Source organism: Callithrix jacchus, chromosome 3 (genome assembly GCF_049354715.1).
Source record: "Callithrix jacchus isolate 240 chromosome 3, calJac240_pri, whole genome shotgun sequence".
NCBI classification, from domain to species: Eukaryota; Metazoa; Chordata; class Mammalia; order Primates; family Cebidae; genus Callithrix; species Callithrix jacchus.
In genome coordinates this window covers 103,521,047-103,539,184 of record NC_133504.1, presented here as the reverse complement: position 1 = coordinate 103,539,184, position 18,138 = coordinate 103,521,047, and positions in this window count along the sequence as shown.

Below are 18,138 nucleotides of genomic sequence, written 5' to 3'. Positions count from 1 at the left end.
GACTGATTTGAGAAATTTCCCAACTCAATCCCAGCAACAATAAGAAGCACATGTACCGGTCATCTCATTTTCTAGGCATTTTTCATAACATGGTGTATTATCTGCCCTGATTTCTCCTCCCATTCATAGTCCACTGGGGAACTCAACAGTTTATTAAAGATTGCGTTTTCCAGGAAATGAAGATTATGTATATTCAACTATGGTTTTGTGAATTTATTTATATTTATAGTGTTTTAATTTAGCTCATCAACTTTGCATTATGATTAAATGGCAAATTGTTTATTGCTCTTTGTACTCTAATCGTGTTATAGTGCATATAAGATTAATTGGGGCCGGGCGCGGTGGCTCACGCCTGTAATCCCAGCGCTTTGGGAGGTCGAGGCGGGTGGATCACGAGGTCAAGAAATCAAGACCATCCTGGTCAACATGGTGAGACCCCGTCTCTACTAAATATACAAAAAAATTAGCTGGGCACGGTGGCGAGTGCCTATAATCCCAGCTACTCAGGAGGCTGAGGCAGGAGAATGGCATGAACCCAGGAGGCGGAGGTTGCGGTGAGCCGAGATCGTGCCATTGCAATCCAGCCCAGGTAACAAGAGCGAAACTCCGTCTCAAAAAAAAAAGATTAATTGATACCGTATATTTAAAGTCATCATCTATTTGCTTTTAGTAATCCAAGGTGCCATTTATAACCTTTTTGTAATCTGAATTAGTATAAATTTATTAGCTTAACATTAGATGCCCACTATTATTTACATGACTAACAGTATTCATATGAGGAAAGGCATTATCATAATACAGATATAGAAACTCTGGATTTTTACCTGAGATTGCAAAGGGCCTTCATCTATAACTCTCCTCAATAAAACAATCGAATTGAAAATAAGCCAGATTTCCTTAAGAAGCTACTGAAATACCTCTCTTGAGAGGAAAACCTACTACTGAAGCAGATTTTTTTAAAGAATCAAATTAAGAGCTTTCGCCACAAAGAGGAAATGTATACTTTAAAGTCAAATTAGATCTAAGGAGTTGAGGAAATTACCTTGAAAGCAAGAATCCCATTCACTTCTGCACATTTGCAGCACTCTAGGATGAACCAAAAGGCGTTTGGTCCTGCTGATATTCATTCCACTGCTGGGACCCACTGAATACAGAACCCTGTGATGAGTGACATCACTTCTAAATGTATTCATGTTTCCTGCGTGCCAACATTAACAGACATTGCCAAAACCAAATCAATAATTTGACAATACTATGTGAAAGGCAAGCTTCCTAGTGGTAGCTATACTGTAACAGTAAAGGAAACCTTGGCAGCTAGGGTTGAACTCTTCTTGTCCATATTGCTTTACAAAGATTAAACAAAGCAATCAAAAACTTTCTAATTAACTGTCATGAAAACCTGCCTCAATACTTTAAAATCTAATTGTTCTAAACATTCAGAATAATCAAGTTGAAGTGGTTTAATAAGAAGAAAAATCTCAGAATATCTATTTTCTTATTAGTCTTAAAAATAGCCCTCTTGGCATTCCTACTGTCAGACCTAGGTCTCTAATTCTGTTTCCCACTAAAAGGAATAAGTCCTCCTTGGAGAAATGACAGAGTCCACAAGTGGAACAGAAAATACACAAAATGTGCTAGAATATCTTGTTATGCCGTGAAATAAGGAAGTGCTAAATAATAATAATAATGGAGCATGTTACAAACACTTGGGTGATGCTTGAAGGCATTCCACTGGTCATATCTGGAACAACTGGAGCACAAAATTATTATGTGTGCTAATGAATTATGAACAATTCTAAAAAGTTGGAATTCATGAGTTCATATCCATAATAAATAGGTAAGAAAATAAATAGAAGAGAAAGGAGTATTGAGTACTCTAATTTATATTGCAATACTGACTCATAAATAAAGAAGAAGTGCAGAAGCTGGAAAATAAACACTTGTAATCATCATAGTAAAGGTTGGATTACTCAGAAATGCGCAATGGGTAACATATCTGGGGAGAAATTTCTATGAGGAGCAGATTATTTGTGCAGTCTTAAATTGTCTCTCTATACATTGTTTATTAGTTACAAGGAAAACCAGATATTATGCAGTGGTAATATCAGACAGTATACTAACAGGGTGATCAATATTAACATTACGAATGAGAAGTATATGGACATGGTGTGCCTTCCAATGACATATCCTGAGAAGGCCACAATTTCACTCATGTAATATTCTGAGCAAGAACACCTAATGTGAGTCTAATCATAAGTTAACATCAGATAAATGTCAAATTAGAAATATCTTTAAAAGCAAGAAGACAAGAGATTGCATGCTTCAAAAATGTCTATCATAAAAGGCAAAGAAAAGTTGTGAAAATGTTCTGGATTTTAAAATGATTATAGAGATATGACAACTAAATATAATACTAGACTCTAAAAGTGAGAGAAAATGTACTGGTTCAGTTGCCAAAATTGAAATTATATGGATGGCAGATTTAATAAAGATATTCTATCAATGTTAAAATTACTGAAGCTAATACATGAAGTGTAGTTATGTAAGATAATATCTTATTCTTAAAAAATATCTACTGAAGTATTAAAAGGTGGCCGGGTGTGGTGGCTGACACCTGTAATCCCAACACTTTGGGAGGCCGAGGCAGGTGGATCACTTGAGGTCAGGAGTTCAAGACCAGCCTGGCCACCGTGGTGAAACTCCGTCTCTACTTTAAAAAAATAGAAAAGTTAGCCAGGTGTGGTGGCACACACCTGTAGTCCCAGATCCTTGGGGGACCCAAGGTAGGAGAATCACTTGAACCCAGGAGGCAGAGGTTGCAGTGAGCTGAGATAGCACCAGCTACTGCACTCCAGGCTGGGCAACAGAGTGACTGTCTCAAAAAAAAAAAAAAGGGTAAAAGATCCTAAGGCATGTAACCTACCTAAAATTGTTCAAAATATATGTGTAAGTGTGTGTGCAAGGGCAGAAATAAGAGAGACCAAAAATGAGCCAATGAGAAAGTAAATAAGATGAAATAATAATAAGTGAATCTGGGTAAATAAATAGTATAGTATAAAGAGGATATTTGAACTATACTTATTCTTGCAATTTTTCTGAAATTTTGAAATTATTTACAAATGAAAGTCAGTTTTTTTGTTTTGTTTTTGTTTTTTTAAGCAGCTCTGCTGAAGCAGTATATACAAGAAGAAAACATGACTGTTTCCCACTGGCACTCTCTCCAGCATGTAATGAAGTAAGCCTCAAGTCATCCTGCAGAAAACGAGGAATTATTGTGTGCCCACATTTCAGGTGAATTTGATTCCGAATAATGTAGTAGGAGCCTTGGTAGTTAACTAAACTGCCTTTAAATCAAAGGCAATGTAGTACAGGTCATGGGATTGGGTTCACTGTAAAAAGCCTCGTTCTTAAGTCCCTAGGTGATACCTGACACACTCAAGCACTAACTTTGTAGGCTTGGGTACAGAAGATAAGTGAAAAGTCACACAGTGGTTCCTTTGCATTTGGCCCAGTAGCCAAGTTTAAAAGGACAAACAGGCTGTACTGCATAGAAGGTGAAATGCTTAAATGTCAGCACAGCATTGTTAGGAGCTATCTGTATGCATAGCAACTATCATGTGGAGTACATTTCATGAAGGGAAATGAGAATAAAAGACTGTATCCTGTTTTAACATTCCCAGAAGACCCAGAAAAAAATCTTTTAACAATTTAAATGTTGTTGACTTTATTGACCTATGTATTGTGTCGGTCTCAAAACCAAGGGAAAATATACAAAGTGTTAACATATTTCTCATCTAGGGGCACAACAGAAAAGCCAGTCACCATTAGTCTTCATTTTCAAAGGTAGTATCTCGCTTCCAATAAATTTCCATGTGTTCCCAAATACAGGCTTTTATAATACGCTGGTAAAAGATTTATTTTCTCTTAAAAGGACATGATGTCACATAAAATTGTTGGGTATTTTTTTCTTTCCGACAAGGTAATTTTACTCTTTGTTCTTTTCTTTCATCTTGCAAGCAAGTATATTTCCTTTATAAATAAAATAACTGGGGTCCAAAGTGGCTCCGGCTGGAGGTCGTGGCACTTGCAAAGGTGAGGTCATGAGTTCAAGGCTAACCTGAGCAACCTTATAAGCTCAAACTGATTGGCAAAAAAATAAAAAAATAAAATAAAAAATAAAAATAAATAAAATAATTTAGTTGAAATTATTTGTAAATTGGTTATTTATTATACAATAATGAATAATTATATTTTTTCTCAATAAATTGAGCATCTTTGGATGAGATCAAGAAGCTGTTCAAGCTCAAGTGGAAGTAACAGGGAGAAGTTTTAGATGGCTGACAGCTGAAACTGTCATAAGAGAATGGAGATCAAGAATACCAACTCTCACTCGCTTGAATCAGGGGACTCAGCACCACCAGGCAATCTTAGGTACCCGCAGAACCAGTTCTACAATACTCTTGCTTTGTAGAGGTCTTTGTTCAAAACAGTGAATGTGTTTCTTTATCACCTTCTGATCTTTTGGGTTGTTTTTGGAGGTGAGAAGATGGTAGTTTGGTTAATTCAATGAAACAGAGGTGGAATGGAGATGAAAGAAAAGTCAGGGCCTTCATTAGCCTCAGCAAACTAACACAGGAATGGAAAACCAATCACTGCTTGTTCTCACTTATAAGTGGGAACTGAATGATGAGAACACATGGCCACATGGTGGGAACAACAAACACTGGTCCCTGTTGTGGTACGGGGGAGAGCATCAGGAAGAATAGCTGATGGATGTTAGGCTTAATACCTAGGCAATGGGTTGATCTGTGCAGCAAGTCACCATGGCACATGTTTACCTGTGTAACAAACCTGCACATCCTGCACACAAACCCCAGAAATTAAGATAAAAGTTGAAGAAAAGGAAAGAAAAGACAAGAGAGAAGTCAGGGCCTTAAATTGCAATCCTCTCTTCTTAAAAATTTTTTTTAATCTTTTTTTTCCCCTATGACAAGGCACTTTATTTCTTTAGGATTGTTTAGTCACATTTAACATGTAAAACCTAAACAATATAACTATCAAAAGAGATTAAAACAGTTTGCATAAGTTTTATTTAACTAAGTAGCAAATTCCGAGGCATATAGTTTTGATTCGAAACTTTCACATTTTCAGTTAAGTTTCTCTAAGCAAGTTACTTTGCCTCAATAAGTTCCAGTTTTCTAGTTTATCAAATGGAGATCATACAAATACCTATCTCTTATGTCTTCTGAGAAGACTAATTAGATCATGAGAAGGGTCTGGAAAACAGTGTCAACTGATATTATTGGTGTTTTCATTATGATATTAAGGTCACTTGTTGGTCTTCCATCAGTTATGGTAATGAGTCTGCTCACTCCTCTTGAACTGTCCTTTCAAGACTCCTTGTCCCAATATCACGGCCATCTTTTTCCCAGGTGCTATTAGGGTCTCCAATAACGTTGGGGAGTATATATTTATACTTCTGGCTCTTCTTAGTTCCTCCAGGGAAAGAAGGATGTCTGTTTCATCTCTCACCCTTATCAGAGTGCCTAGCCTGCACTCAACTCAAACCTTGCTAACATTAATTAGGCACTAGCTAAGCCCGTTGTAAGCATCTAATCTATGTAATTTCATTCTTGCATGAATGTTATCTCATTCTACCTCTATGAGCTAGAGATTATTACAGCATAATCTTAATTTTGCAGCGGAGAAACTGGGGCACAGGAAATTTGAAAATTTGATGAAGGTCACATAGTAAGAGGTAGAACTGGTGATTTGACTTCAGGCTGTTTTTTCAGAAAACTTGCACCCTTATCCATGTTGCTGCATTGCCTTCTAGGGAACATGCAACATAAATAAACACTTGGACATGCTCTTGTCCATCAGGGGCAAAGGATAAGACCAAGAATATATGTTACAATCAAGAAACCAAGTGAAACTAGCTGGGGCATATATGTATACCTTGGTGTCAGAAGAATAAGACAAAATGGTTCTCTTCCCACTAGATTAAGTATAGAGCAATTATTAATCTTAAATGAGAAAACTGAGTCCCAAGAATGAACCCATTTATCTAATACTATTCACTTGATTCAAGTTAACCATCCTCTGGTCCAGAGGTTCTCAAATTTTAAAATGCCTCAGAATTAAGATAGAAGGCTTGTTAAAACACAGATGTGAAGACCCCACCCTCCAAGTTTCTTATTCAGTTTATCTGAGGTTTGTGCACTTTTAGTAAATTCTCAGATTATGGTGATTATGATGGACTGGAGACTACAATGAGGAGCACTGTTCCAATGCAAAGCTCAACCTACAGTACTGTACTATGTGCCTTTGTGATTCCTTGAGTTTTGGCATGGGAAGATGACACGTCAAGAGAAGGTAATGAGAGCAGAGATCTGTGGGTTGTGGAGAGAAAAATCCTACATTCTATTCTTGGGCAGATCTCTTTGGAGTCATTGAAGCAATGCTGCACAGAACATTTAAGAAGGTAGTCCACAGTCTCATACATAGATTTCCACACATTCATGGTGCTTAGAAGCAGCAGAGAGATTCGCACATGCAGCAAATCACAGTGGAAAGTGACAGGAGTGCTGGCGAGTCTGACAGCATTCATGGATGAGAAGTGGTTAGTAAGTTGCATGGGTGAATGAGAAGATGCCATCACTCCACAAATGATGCCTTGATCAGATGCACCCCACTCCAATGCCTTGGACTAAGTGACCCCATCCAATTTAAATAAATCCCATGCTATATTATAGAATTCCCCAGATTGACAGAAAATAATTGTCTACCACATTAGAAATTAGTTTGTACAGTTGAATTTGTGGATGGAGAATTATATTCAATAACAACCTAAAACAGGAAAGCCCTAAGCCTACATACTTAGTAAGGAAACCTAAATGGCATTTATCATTTCAGCAAAAAAAAAACAACAAAGGTTTTAAGAATTCTAGGAAATATTAGTAAGCATCAACATACGAAATATAGTTTAGGTATTTGCAGAAACCCTTACTAAATGTGTTGCATAATTTGGGTCAGATACAGGTTTTCTTTCTGCATGTCCTAAAGTCTTTTCCATTTTACATCAACCTTTAGGTCTTAGAAAATGACAGTGACATACCTAGAATTCTAAATAGTAATTTTAAAAGTGGTTTCTTTCTGATGTTATTTTCCATGTTCCTTCCCCGACAATACCAGAGTGTCATTAGCACTACACTTAGGGAATTATAGATCCCAAAATTGGGTATAAAATCATACCAAGCCTTTAACATTTTTACTTTTAAGAGTAGTGACCCAAATTCTTTTTTTTTTTTTTTTTTTTTTGAGACAGAGTTTCACTCTTTTTACCCAGGCTAGAGTGCAATGGCGCGATCTCGGCTCACCGCAACCTCCGCCTCCTGGGTTCAAGCAATTCTCCTGCCTCAGCCTCCTGAGTAGCTGGGATTACAGACACGCGCCACCGTCCCCAGCTAATTTTTTTGTATATTTAGTAGAGACGGCGTCTCACCATGTTGATCAGGATGGTCTTGATTTCTTGACCTCGTGATCCACCCGCCTCAGCCTCCCAAAGTGCTGGGATTACAGGCGTGAGCCACTGCACCCGGCCCAAATTCTTTATTAAGTTATACAAGAAAGTCTTGTACAATATAACTTTGCTCATTTAATCTTTCAAGTTTTAAAGGGTGTGAAATAAAGCTTACCCAAAAGAAAGGAAAATTTAGTCATCACAAAGTGTTCTTAGTATTTGGCTTTTACTTCTTGGGTGCAAAAAGATTTCTTCTACAATTTTTCAGCTAATTACTACCTGCTCCTTGCTGACTAGAAGACTGAACATACAGCTACTTCCAGGAATCTCTGACATCCAGGTAGACATCTTGGGAACACTGATGAAACTGATAACAGGCCATTTTATAGGGCCCTAAAAGCTACTCAAGAAACTAACAAGGTCCATTAGACTTTCTGTCATGCATATGATGGGAAAAAATATACCACCACAAGATCCACTCAATTGTCCTGCTGCGACAGCAGTAGCTATTGTGTGTGAGAGGTTTTTGGATGGCGGCTCCACCTTGCTGTTTATGCTCTGCTGGCTAGTGGGAGTTTCAGGTACGCCACCGTAACAGAAGGGGCTTTGTGATAGGCTATCAGTGACAAACAAGAACTACAACATGCAGCCCAGGGGTTTGACAAGGAGGAGAAGCTCAACAAAGGAAGAATGACCTTCTTCAGTTTCCCATTTCAGTCTAACATTTACTTCCTCACACAAAGCTTAGCTTGGTGTGTTGGTGTCCAAATCACATTCAAACCTTGTACAGAGTGACAGCAGTCCAGCTGAGATACTTTAAGTGGATTTCTTTTCTTTCTACCTTGCTTTGAACTTCTTTTAAACCTACAGATGTTTGGCAGAGCTATTCATACTAAGAAGCTGAGAAAGAGAAAAAGTGGAAGATTTGCTCCCAGATTAATAATTTTTTTTAAATAAATGGAGTGTGTACATGTGAGTGTGTATGTTAAATATGTGCTATGGGCCCAGTCTTTGCTATATATAAGTGAGGGTCTAATAGGTAAGCTTCTTTTTATCTTATAAAAAAGGCTGCTTTTTAAACTCAAAAGCCAGGTAAACTCCCAACTTAATGAACATTTGTTGAGCACCTACTACTCAATATTACACTGCATCTTGATAGGAGAGACAGATGTAAAGACGATCAACACACAGTACAGTAACTTGTTCTCTGGTAAGGGAACTGAGATGTGTAGCCAAATAATTATAAGGTGGGCTACTATTACAATATTGTTACCAATGCCACATTTTTTATCCAGGAATTTCCAGAATTTTCTTGTATTTCTTAACTTGCCAATTGCATCTCATACCTTCTCACTTATGACGCATAACATTATCTCTCACCTGAGAAACCCTAACATGAGAAAAGGCACTTCATCTTGTCATTATATAGGAGTTTAAAAAGAATAAAAACAGCTCAGGTGCCTGGTCAAATGGAACCGTATGGAACACAGAGCTAGTCCTCAGCTTTAAGGTAAAAAATTGGGGTGCTATACCAACATGTGATCTCCCTATTTTTGCCCATCAGTTATGCAGATTTTGTTTCATTTTTATACTCCCTTAAAAGGAAAAATGAAGACAACTATTCACATTCTGTATGCCTGGCACCTTGCTAACATTTCAGACATTGTGTCTTATTTAATCCTCACTGCAATCTTCTGAGGTCAGTGTTATGAGCTGCACAGATGAGGAGAGGGGCTCAGCATGGTCTCACAGCTAGTAGGATTCAAATGCATTTTAATCTAAATATTATGTTTTTTATCCAGCACACCAACACTCTTTGTAAAGCTGGTTCCTTCCATTTTACGTAGTATGAAAAAGGAATTGGGAAGAATGGTAGCTGCTTATGAACTGCAAGTATTTCGCACCTTTCTCATAACACATGTTTTAGCATTTCTTTTATAAAAATAGCACTTTGCCTTATTAGCCCACTATCTTACCTCAAACCTTGCTTTTGCTGCCAAATTTTGTTTTTGAAATGTTATTGATATGGTTTAAATGTGTCCCCACTCAAATCTCATATTGAATTGTAGCTCCCATAATTCTCACATGTCATGGGAAGGACCCAGTGGAAGGTAACTGAATCTTGGGGGCAGATTCTTCCTGTGCTATTCTCCTGATAGTGCGTAAGTCTCACAAGATCTGATAGTTTCATAAAGGGGAGTTCCTTTAGTGCAAGATCTCTTGCCTGCCACCATGGAAGATGTGCCTTTGCTCTTCCTTCATCTTCCACCATGTTTGTGAGGACTCCCCGCCATCTGGAACTGTGAGTCAGTTAAATCTCTTTACTTTATAAATTACCCAGTCTCAGGCATATCTTTATTAGCAACATGAGAATGAACTAATAAAGTTGTTGACTTTTCTTAGTATAGTTTTAGGTTTACAAAATAATTGAGCAGATAATATTTCATAAACCAGCTCCAACCCTACCACACAAAATTCACCCTGTTATTATCTTGTGTTTGTGTGGTTTATTTGTTATAATTGATGAACCAATGTTGATACATTATTACTAACTACACTCCGTAGTTTACATTAGGGTTCACTCTTTGTGTTGAACATCTACTGGTTTGATAAATGCATGCTGACATATATTCACAATCACAGTCTCATACAGAATAGTTTTACTGCCGTAAAAATCCCTGTGCTCCACCTACTCATATCCTTCTTTCCTTTCCCAAGTCACCTATAACCATTGATCTTTTTACTATCTCTACAGTTTTGCCTTTTCTAAAATCTCATAAACTTGGAATCACACAATATGCAGCCTTTTTATATTGGCTTCTTCCACCTAGCAATATGCATTGAAGGTCCCTTCATAGCTTTTCATGCCTTGATAGCTTATTTCCTATTATTGCTCTAAATTTTATATTTTTGAAAAAAATATTTTGGCATAGTATGTCACAGTCTGCAATGACTGCTAAGGATACAAAGAATAATAGGACACAATTGATACCTCACTGATCTTACTATTTAGAATTAGAAGAAAGGAACATGTCTTGGTCCTTTTTGTGTTGCTATAACAAAATACCACAGACTGAGTAATTTGTAGAGAAAATAAATTTATTTCTTACAGTTCTGGAGGCTGGGAAGTTCAAGACTGAGGGTCCAGCAGTGGTGAGGGCCTTCTTGTTGTGTCAGAACATGGCTGAGGGCATCACATGGCAAGAGGATATGATGATGCCTACTGACTCAGGTTTTTCTTTCTTGTCTTGTAAAACTACCAGTCCCATCCTGGGGGTACCACCATCATTACCTTACCTGATCCTAATTACCTCCCAAAGGCTCCACCTCCAATCAACATGTTTTGTGATTAAGTTTCCAACACATAAAATTTGGGGGACACATTCAAACCACAGCAGTTTGAATGAATCATAAACCAAAAAAAAAGTAATAACATTTTATAGGTATTATAATAGAAGTCCATAGGGGTACAAAAGAAGGACAAAGTGGGGAGAATTTCATCTTACTCCAGGTACAGAAGAGTCAAGAATGATGCCCTACATGATTCAGTGTTTGACCTGAGAGACCAGCAAGACCCAGGGCAGACACTGAGTGAAGCTGAAAAATTTTAGCTTGACATGTTTTGAAGAACAGCATGACATGTTTTGAGAAAAGCAAGAAGTTTAGCCAGAAGATGTCAGAAGTTGACATAAATATGCTAAACTCTCAGATCACATCTTTTTTTCCACAGCAATTATCAGCTTTAACATGCCAAATGTGAATTTTTTAATTTTGTTTTAATTGTCTTCCTTTTCCTACTAGAAGATACGGCCCTAATGGCAGGGACTCAGCTTTATTCATGTCCAGCCAATAGGTAGCTCAAAGTAAATATTTGTTGAGTGAATAAATACACAAAGCAAAGTTTCATCAGTGCCTGAGGCCCTCCCTGTATGGATAAAAAGCACCATAAAAGGATGGATTAACTCTTTCGGGTAAACAAGGGACAATTCTAACCCTAATTTATAGATTTCCAACAACTGCTATAACATTTACACTGCTTTCTAATTCTGCACATTCTAAAAGTCATGCATCTCTTAATGACAGGGATATGCTCTGAGAAATGTGTCATTAGGCAATTACATCATTTCATCATTGTGCATACATCATAGAGTGTACTTACCACACACTTAGGCTATATAAAATAGTCTATTGCTCCTAAACTACAAACCTGTATGGATGCTACTGTACTGAACACTGTAGGCAATAGTACCACCATGGTAAATACTTGTGTATCTAAACAGAAAAAGTACAGTAAAAATGGTAGACCTGTATAGGGCACTTACCATGAATGGAGCTTACAGGACTGGAAGTTGCTCTGTGTGAGTTAGCAAGTGGTGAGTGAACGTGAAGGCCTAGGACATCTAGCACACTTTATAAATGCTGTACACTTAGGCTACACTAAACTTATTTTTAAATAAAGTAATTACGCTATGATTTTATGACAGCTAGACGTTGCTAAGAAATAGGAATTTTTCAGTTCCGTTATAACCTTATGGGACCACAGACATATACCCAGTCCATTATTGACTAAAATGTCATTATGCAGTGCATGACTATAATTGTTTTACTTCTCTAAATTATACCAGAATACAGAAAAAGAAGTATCCAAAGCTTTCAAAAATGTCACATAAATTGGCTGAACTTTGCACACTGTTGTTTAGACAAAACCTTTTTTTCCAGTACTAATTCAAGGTCTATTCTCATAAATACCTCTTGTTATAACCTAACATAATTTGGCATATACTCAAAATAAGGATGTATTAAGTTAAATAATTACACTGAAGAAAAGCTGAGATAAGGGCTCAATTCCTTATTTCTATACAGCATAATTTATGACCTTCAGAATTTGGAATTTTAGAATTATCTCCTTTGTGGTTAGACTGGAGGGTAAACTTTTAACTGGGAATGCTGTCATGAAGGGATGGGCATGAGGAATAATATTCTCTGAACATGACTGTGCTTCAAATACCACTGCTCCAAGATAAGATGAATGCCCTGAGCACTGACTGCAGTGATAGAAATGATAGAGAGAAGATGATTCTGTTCTGTGACCACAGTGGCTGTTTTCATTTTTAGACAGAATTGCCCAGGTTATTACTTTTCCTGGGAAGCATTTTATTTTATTTTATTTTATTTCCACTTTTGTGGGTACATAGTATGTGTATATATTTATGGAGTTGATGGTCAAATTTGATACGATATGTAATAATACAAAGGCATACAATGTGTAATAATCACAGCAAGGTAAATGAAGTATCCATCATCTAAGGCATTTACCCTTTGTGTTACAATCCCATAATACTCTTTTAGTTACTTATCAATGTACAGTAATTTATTATTGACCATAGTCATGCTGTTGTGCTATCAAATAGTAGATTTATTCATTCAAACTATGTTTTATACCCATTAATCATTCCCACTTCCTCCACAACTCCCCTTGCAAGACCTTCCCAGCCTCTGGTAACCATCATTCTACTCTCTATCTCCATGGGTTCAATTATTTTAATTTTTAGCTCCCACAAATAAGTGAGAACATGAGAATTTTGACTTTCTGTGCCTGACTTATTTCATCTAATAAAATCACCTCCAGTTCAACTCATGTTCTTGCAAATGACAGGACCTTTTTAATGGCTGAATAGTACTCCATTGTGTATATGTACCACATTTTCTTTATCCATTCACCTGTTGACAAACACTCGGGTTTCTTACAAATCTTGGCTCTTAAAAATAGTACTGCAACAAACATAAAAGTGCAGATGTCCCTTCCATATACTGATTTCCTTTCTATTGGGTATGTGCCTAGAAGTGGGATTGCTGGATCATATGGTAGCTCTATTTTTTCATTTTTTTTGAGGACCCTCCAAATTGTTTTCCATAGTGGTTGTACTAATTTACATTCCTACCAGCAGTGTACCAGGGTTACCTTTTCTCTACACCCTCACCAGCATTTGTTATCACCTGTCTTTTGGATTGGAATGAGATAATATCGCATTTTTTTTTTGATATTTATTTTTTGATAATCGCAAGTTTGATTTTTATTTCTCTTATGATCAGTGATGTTGAGCACCTTTTCTGTTTAACATATTCCTGTTTGTCATGCATATGTCTTCTTTTGAGAAATGTCTACTGATATCATTTGCCCATTTGATTTGATTATTAGATTTTTTTTCCTGTGGAGTTGTTTCAGCTCCTTATATATACTGGTTATTAATCCCTTGTCAGATGGATAGTTTGCAAATGTTTTCCCCAGGAAGCATTTTATGAAAAGAACTGGTTTTCCTAATGCTTGTCTTCTCAGTTCTTAGGGTTTTCCTCAAACACAACTTCATTCATCCTTGTTTAATGACATAACCTTGGACCCTGACACCACTAGCAAACATATCAGAGTGCAAAAAAAGTCTTAATGTCAAGCTCCCACCTATTCAAGATGCATTCTTTCTGTATCCCTCCTCTTTCCCACTTCCAATGTTAGCAATTATCCAATTGGAAAGAGAGAAGTGAAATATTTTCCATTCTCATTAACACACTGATTTATTACCTTCCCAGCCTAGACTTTATGGATAATCATTGTAATCAATTCATTTTAACTTATTTGTCCTTTTCTCTCTCTTATTCTACATTATTCCCATTTAAGTAAACCCCAAACATGGTTAAACTCAATCATCTTTTTACTCTGCCCCTCTGCTTCAGAAGCTGAATTTTCCTGGAGAAAACCAATGACTATGTATGCTGATCTTTTTTTAAACTTTTGACTGCTAGTCTTAGAGAAGCACTCACCAGTGCCCATGAATCCTTCTACATTTTCCATGCTTGGAGTCAAGTTTCAGATCTCCTTTCTCTTCATTATCTCCAAAAACCCCTACCCTCCACAATTCCTGAACTCTCGTCACTCTTCCTTGAGAATAAAGTAGCAATCAGATAGGAGCGCCTTCAACTTTACACCCCAACTTTATTAACTTATCTGCACCTACACTCACAGTCTCTGCCTTTCTCTTACTGCAATGATTTTTTTTTTAATTTTTTATTGCATTTTAGGTTTTGGGGTACATGTGCAGAACATGCAAGACAGTTGCATAGGTACACACATGGCAGTGTGTTTTGCTTCCTTTCTCCCCTTCACCCACATTTGGCATTTCTCCCCAGGCTATCCCTCCCCAGCACCCCACCCCACGCTGGCCCTCCCCTTTCCCCCCCAATAGACCCCAGTGTTTAGTACTCCCTTCCCTGTGTCCATGTGTTCTCATTTTTCATCACCTGCCTTTGAGCGAGAATATGCGGTATTTCATTTTCTGTTCTTGTGTCAGTTTGCTGAGGATGATGTTCTCCAGATTCACCCATGTCCCTACAAAGGACATGAACTCAACATTTCTGATTGCTGCATAATATTCCATGGTGTATATGTGCCACATTTTCTCTGTCCAGTCTATCATCAATAAGCATTTGGGTTGGTTCCAGGTCTTTGCTATTGTAAACAGTGCTGCAATGAACATTCGTGTGCATGTGTCCTTATACTAGAACGATTTATAGTCCTTTGGATATATACCCAGTAATGGGATTGCTGGGTCAAATGGAATTTCTATTTCTAAGGCCCTGAGGAATCACCACAGTGCCTTCCACAATGGTTGAACTAATTTACACTCCCACCAACAGTGTAAAAGTGTTCCTTTTTCTCCAGATCCTCTCCAGCATCTGCTGTCTTCGGATTTTTTAATGATCGCCATTCTAACTGGCGTGAGATGGTATCTCAATGTGGTTTTGATTTGCATCTCTCTGATGACCAGTGACGATGAGCATTTTTTCATATGATTGTTGGCCTCATTATGTCTTCTTTCATAAAGTGTGTTCATATCCTTTGTCCATTTTTGAATGGGCTTGTTTGTTTTTTTCTTGTAAATCTGTTTGACTTCTTTGTAAATTCTAGATATCAGCCCTTTGTCAGATGGGTAAACTGCAAAAATTTTTTCCCATTCTGTTGGTTGCTGATTCACTCTAGTGACTGTTTCTTTTGCCGCGCAGAAGCTGTGGAGTTTGATTAGGTCCCATTTGTCTATTTTGGCTTTTGTTGCCAATGCTTTTCATGTTTTGTTCATGAAGTCCTTGCCTACTCCTATGTCCTGGATGGTTTTGCCTAGATTTCCTTCTAGGGTTTTTATGGTGCCAGGTCTTATGTTTAAGTCTTTAATCCATCTGGAGTTAATTTCAGTGTAAGGTGTCAGGAAGGGGTCCAGTTTCTGCTTTCTGCACATGGCTTGCCAGTTTTCCCAACACCATTTATTAAACAAGAAATCCTTTCCCCATTGCTTGTTTTTGTCAGGTTTATCAAAGATTCTATGGCTGTAGATATGTTGTGTTGCCTCCGATGCCTCTGTTTTGTTCCGTTGGTCTATATCTCTGTTTTGGTACCATGCTGTTTTGATTACTGTAGCCTTGTAGTATAGTTTGAAATCCGGTAGTGTGATGCCCCCTGCTGTGTTCTTTTTGCTTAGAATTGACTTGGCTATGCGGGCTCTCTTTTGGTTCCATATGAAGTTCATGGTGGTTTTTTCCAGTTCTGTGAAGAAAGTCAATGGTAGCTTGATGGGGATAGCGTTGATTCTGTAAATTACTTTGGGCAGTATAGCCATTTTTACGATATTAATTCTTCCTAACCATGAACATGGAATGTTTCTCCATGTGTTTGTGTCCTCTCTTATTTCGTTGAACAGTGGCTTGTAGTTTTCCTTGAAGAGGTCCCTTACGTTCCTTGTGAGTTGTATTCCTAGGTCATTTATTCTTTTTGTAGCAATTGTGAATGGCAGTTCTTTCTTTATTTGGCTTTCTTTAAGTCTGTTATTGGTGTAGAGGAATGCTTGTGATTTTTTCATATTGATTTTATATCCTGTGACTTTGCTGAAGTTGCTTATCAGTTTCAGGAGTTTTTGGGCTGAGGCGATGGGGTCTTCTAGGTATACTATCATGTCGTCTGCAAATAGAGACAATTTGGCTTCCACCTTTCCTATTTGAATACCCTTTATTTCTTTTTCTTGCCTGATTGCTGTGGCTAGAACTTCCAGTACTATATTTAATAGGAGTGGTGAAAGAGGGCATCCTTGTCTAGTGCCGGATTTCAAAGAAAATGCTTCCAGTTTTTGCTCATTCAGTATGATATTGGCTGTTGGTTTGTCATAAATAGCTTTTATTACTTTGAGATACGTTCCATCGATACCGAGTTTACTGAGGGTTTTTAGCATATAGGGCTGTTGAATTTTGTCAAATGCCTTGTCTGTGTCAATTGAGATAATCATGTGGTTTTTGTTTTTCGTTCTGTTTCTGTGGTGAATTATGTTTATAGACTTGCATATGTTGAACCTGCCTTGCATCCCTGGGATGAATCCTAGTTTATCATGATGAATAAGTTTTTTGATTTGCTGTTGCAATCGGCTTACCAATATTTTATTGAAGGTTTTTGCATCTATGTTCATCATGGATATTGGTCTGAAGTTTCTTTTCTTGTTGGGTCTCTGCCGGGTTTTGGTATCAGGATGATATTGGTCTAATGAAATGATTTGGGAAGTATTCCCTCTTTTTGGATTATTTGGAATAGTTTCAGAAGGAATGATACCAGCTCCTCTTTGTGTGTCTGGTAGAATTTGGCTGTGAACCCATCTGGACCTGGGCTTTTTTCGTGTGGTAGGCTCTTGATTGCTGCCTCGACTTCTGACCTTGTTATTGGTCTATTCATAGTTTCAGCTTCCTCATGGTTTAGGCTTGGGAGGACACAGGAGTCAAGGAATTTATCCATTTCTTCCAGGTATACTAGTTTATGTGCATAGAGTTGTTTGTAATATTCTCTGATGATGGTTTGAATTTCTGTGGAATCTGTGGTGATTTCCCCTTTATCATCTTTTATTGCATCTATTTGGTTGTTCTCTCTTTTCTTTTTTATCAATCTGGCTAGTGGTTTGTCTATTTTGTTGATATTTTCAAAAAAACAGCTCTTGGATTTATTGATTTTTTGAAGGGTTTTTTGTGTCTCTATCTCCTTTCGTTCAGCTCTGATCTTAGTTATTTCTTGTCTTCTGCTGGGTTTTGAGTTTTTTTGATCTTGCTCCTCTAGCTCTTTCAATTTTGACGATAGGGTGTCAATTTTGGATCTCTCCATTCTCCTCATATGGGCACTTATTGCTATATATTTTTCTCTAGAGACTGCTTTAAATGTGTCCCAGAGATTCTGGTATGTTGTATCTTTGTTCTCGTTGGTTTCGAAGAACTTTATTTCTGCCTTCATTTCATTGTTTATCCAGTCAACATTCAAGAGCCAGTTGTTCAGTTTCCATGTGAGGTTCTGGGTTGGTTTCTAAATTCTGAGTTCTAACTTAATTGCACTATGGTCTGAGAGACTGTTTGTTATGATTTCAGTTGTTTTGCATTTGCTGAGGAGTGCTTTACTTCCAATTATATGGTCAATTTTAGAGTAGGTGTGATGTGGTGCTGAGAAGAATGTATATTCTGTGGATTTAGGGTGGAGAGTTCTGTAGGTGTCTATCAGGTTTGCTTGTTCCAGGTCTGAGTTCAAGCCCTGGATATCCTTGTTAATT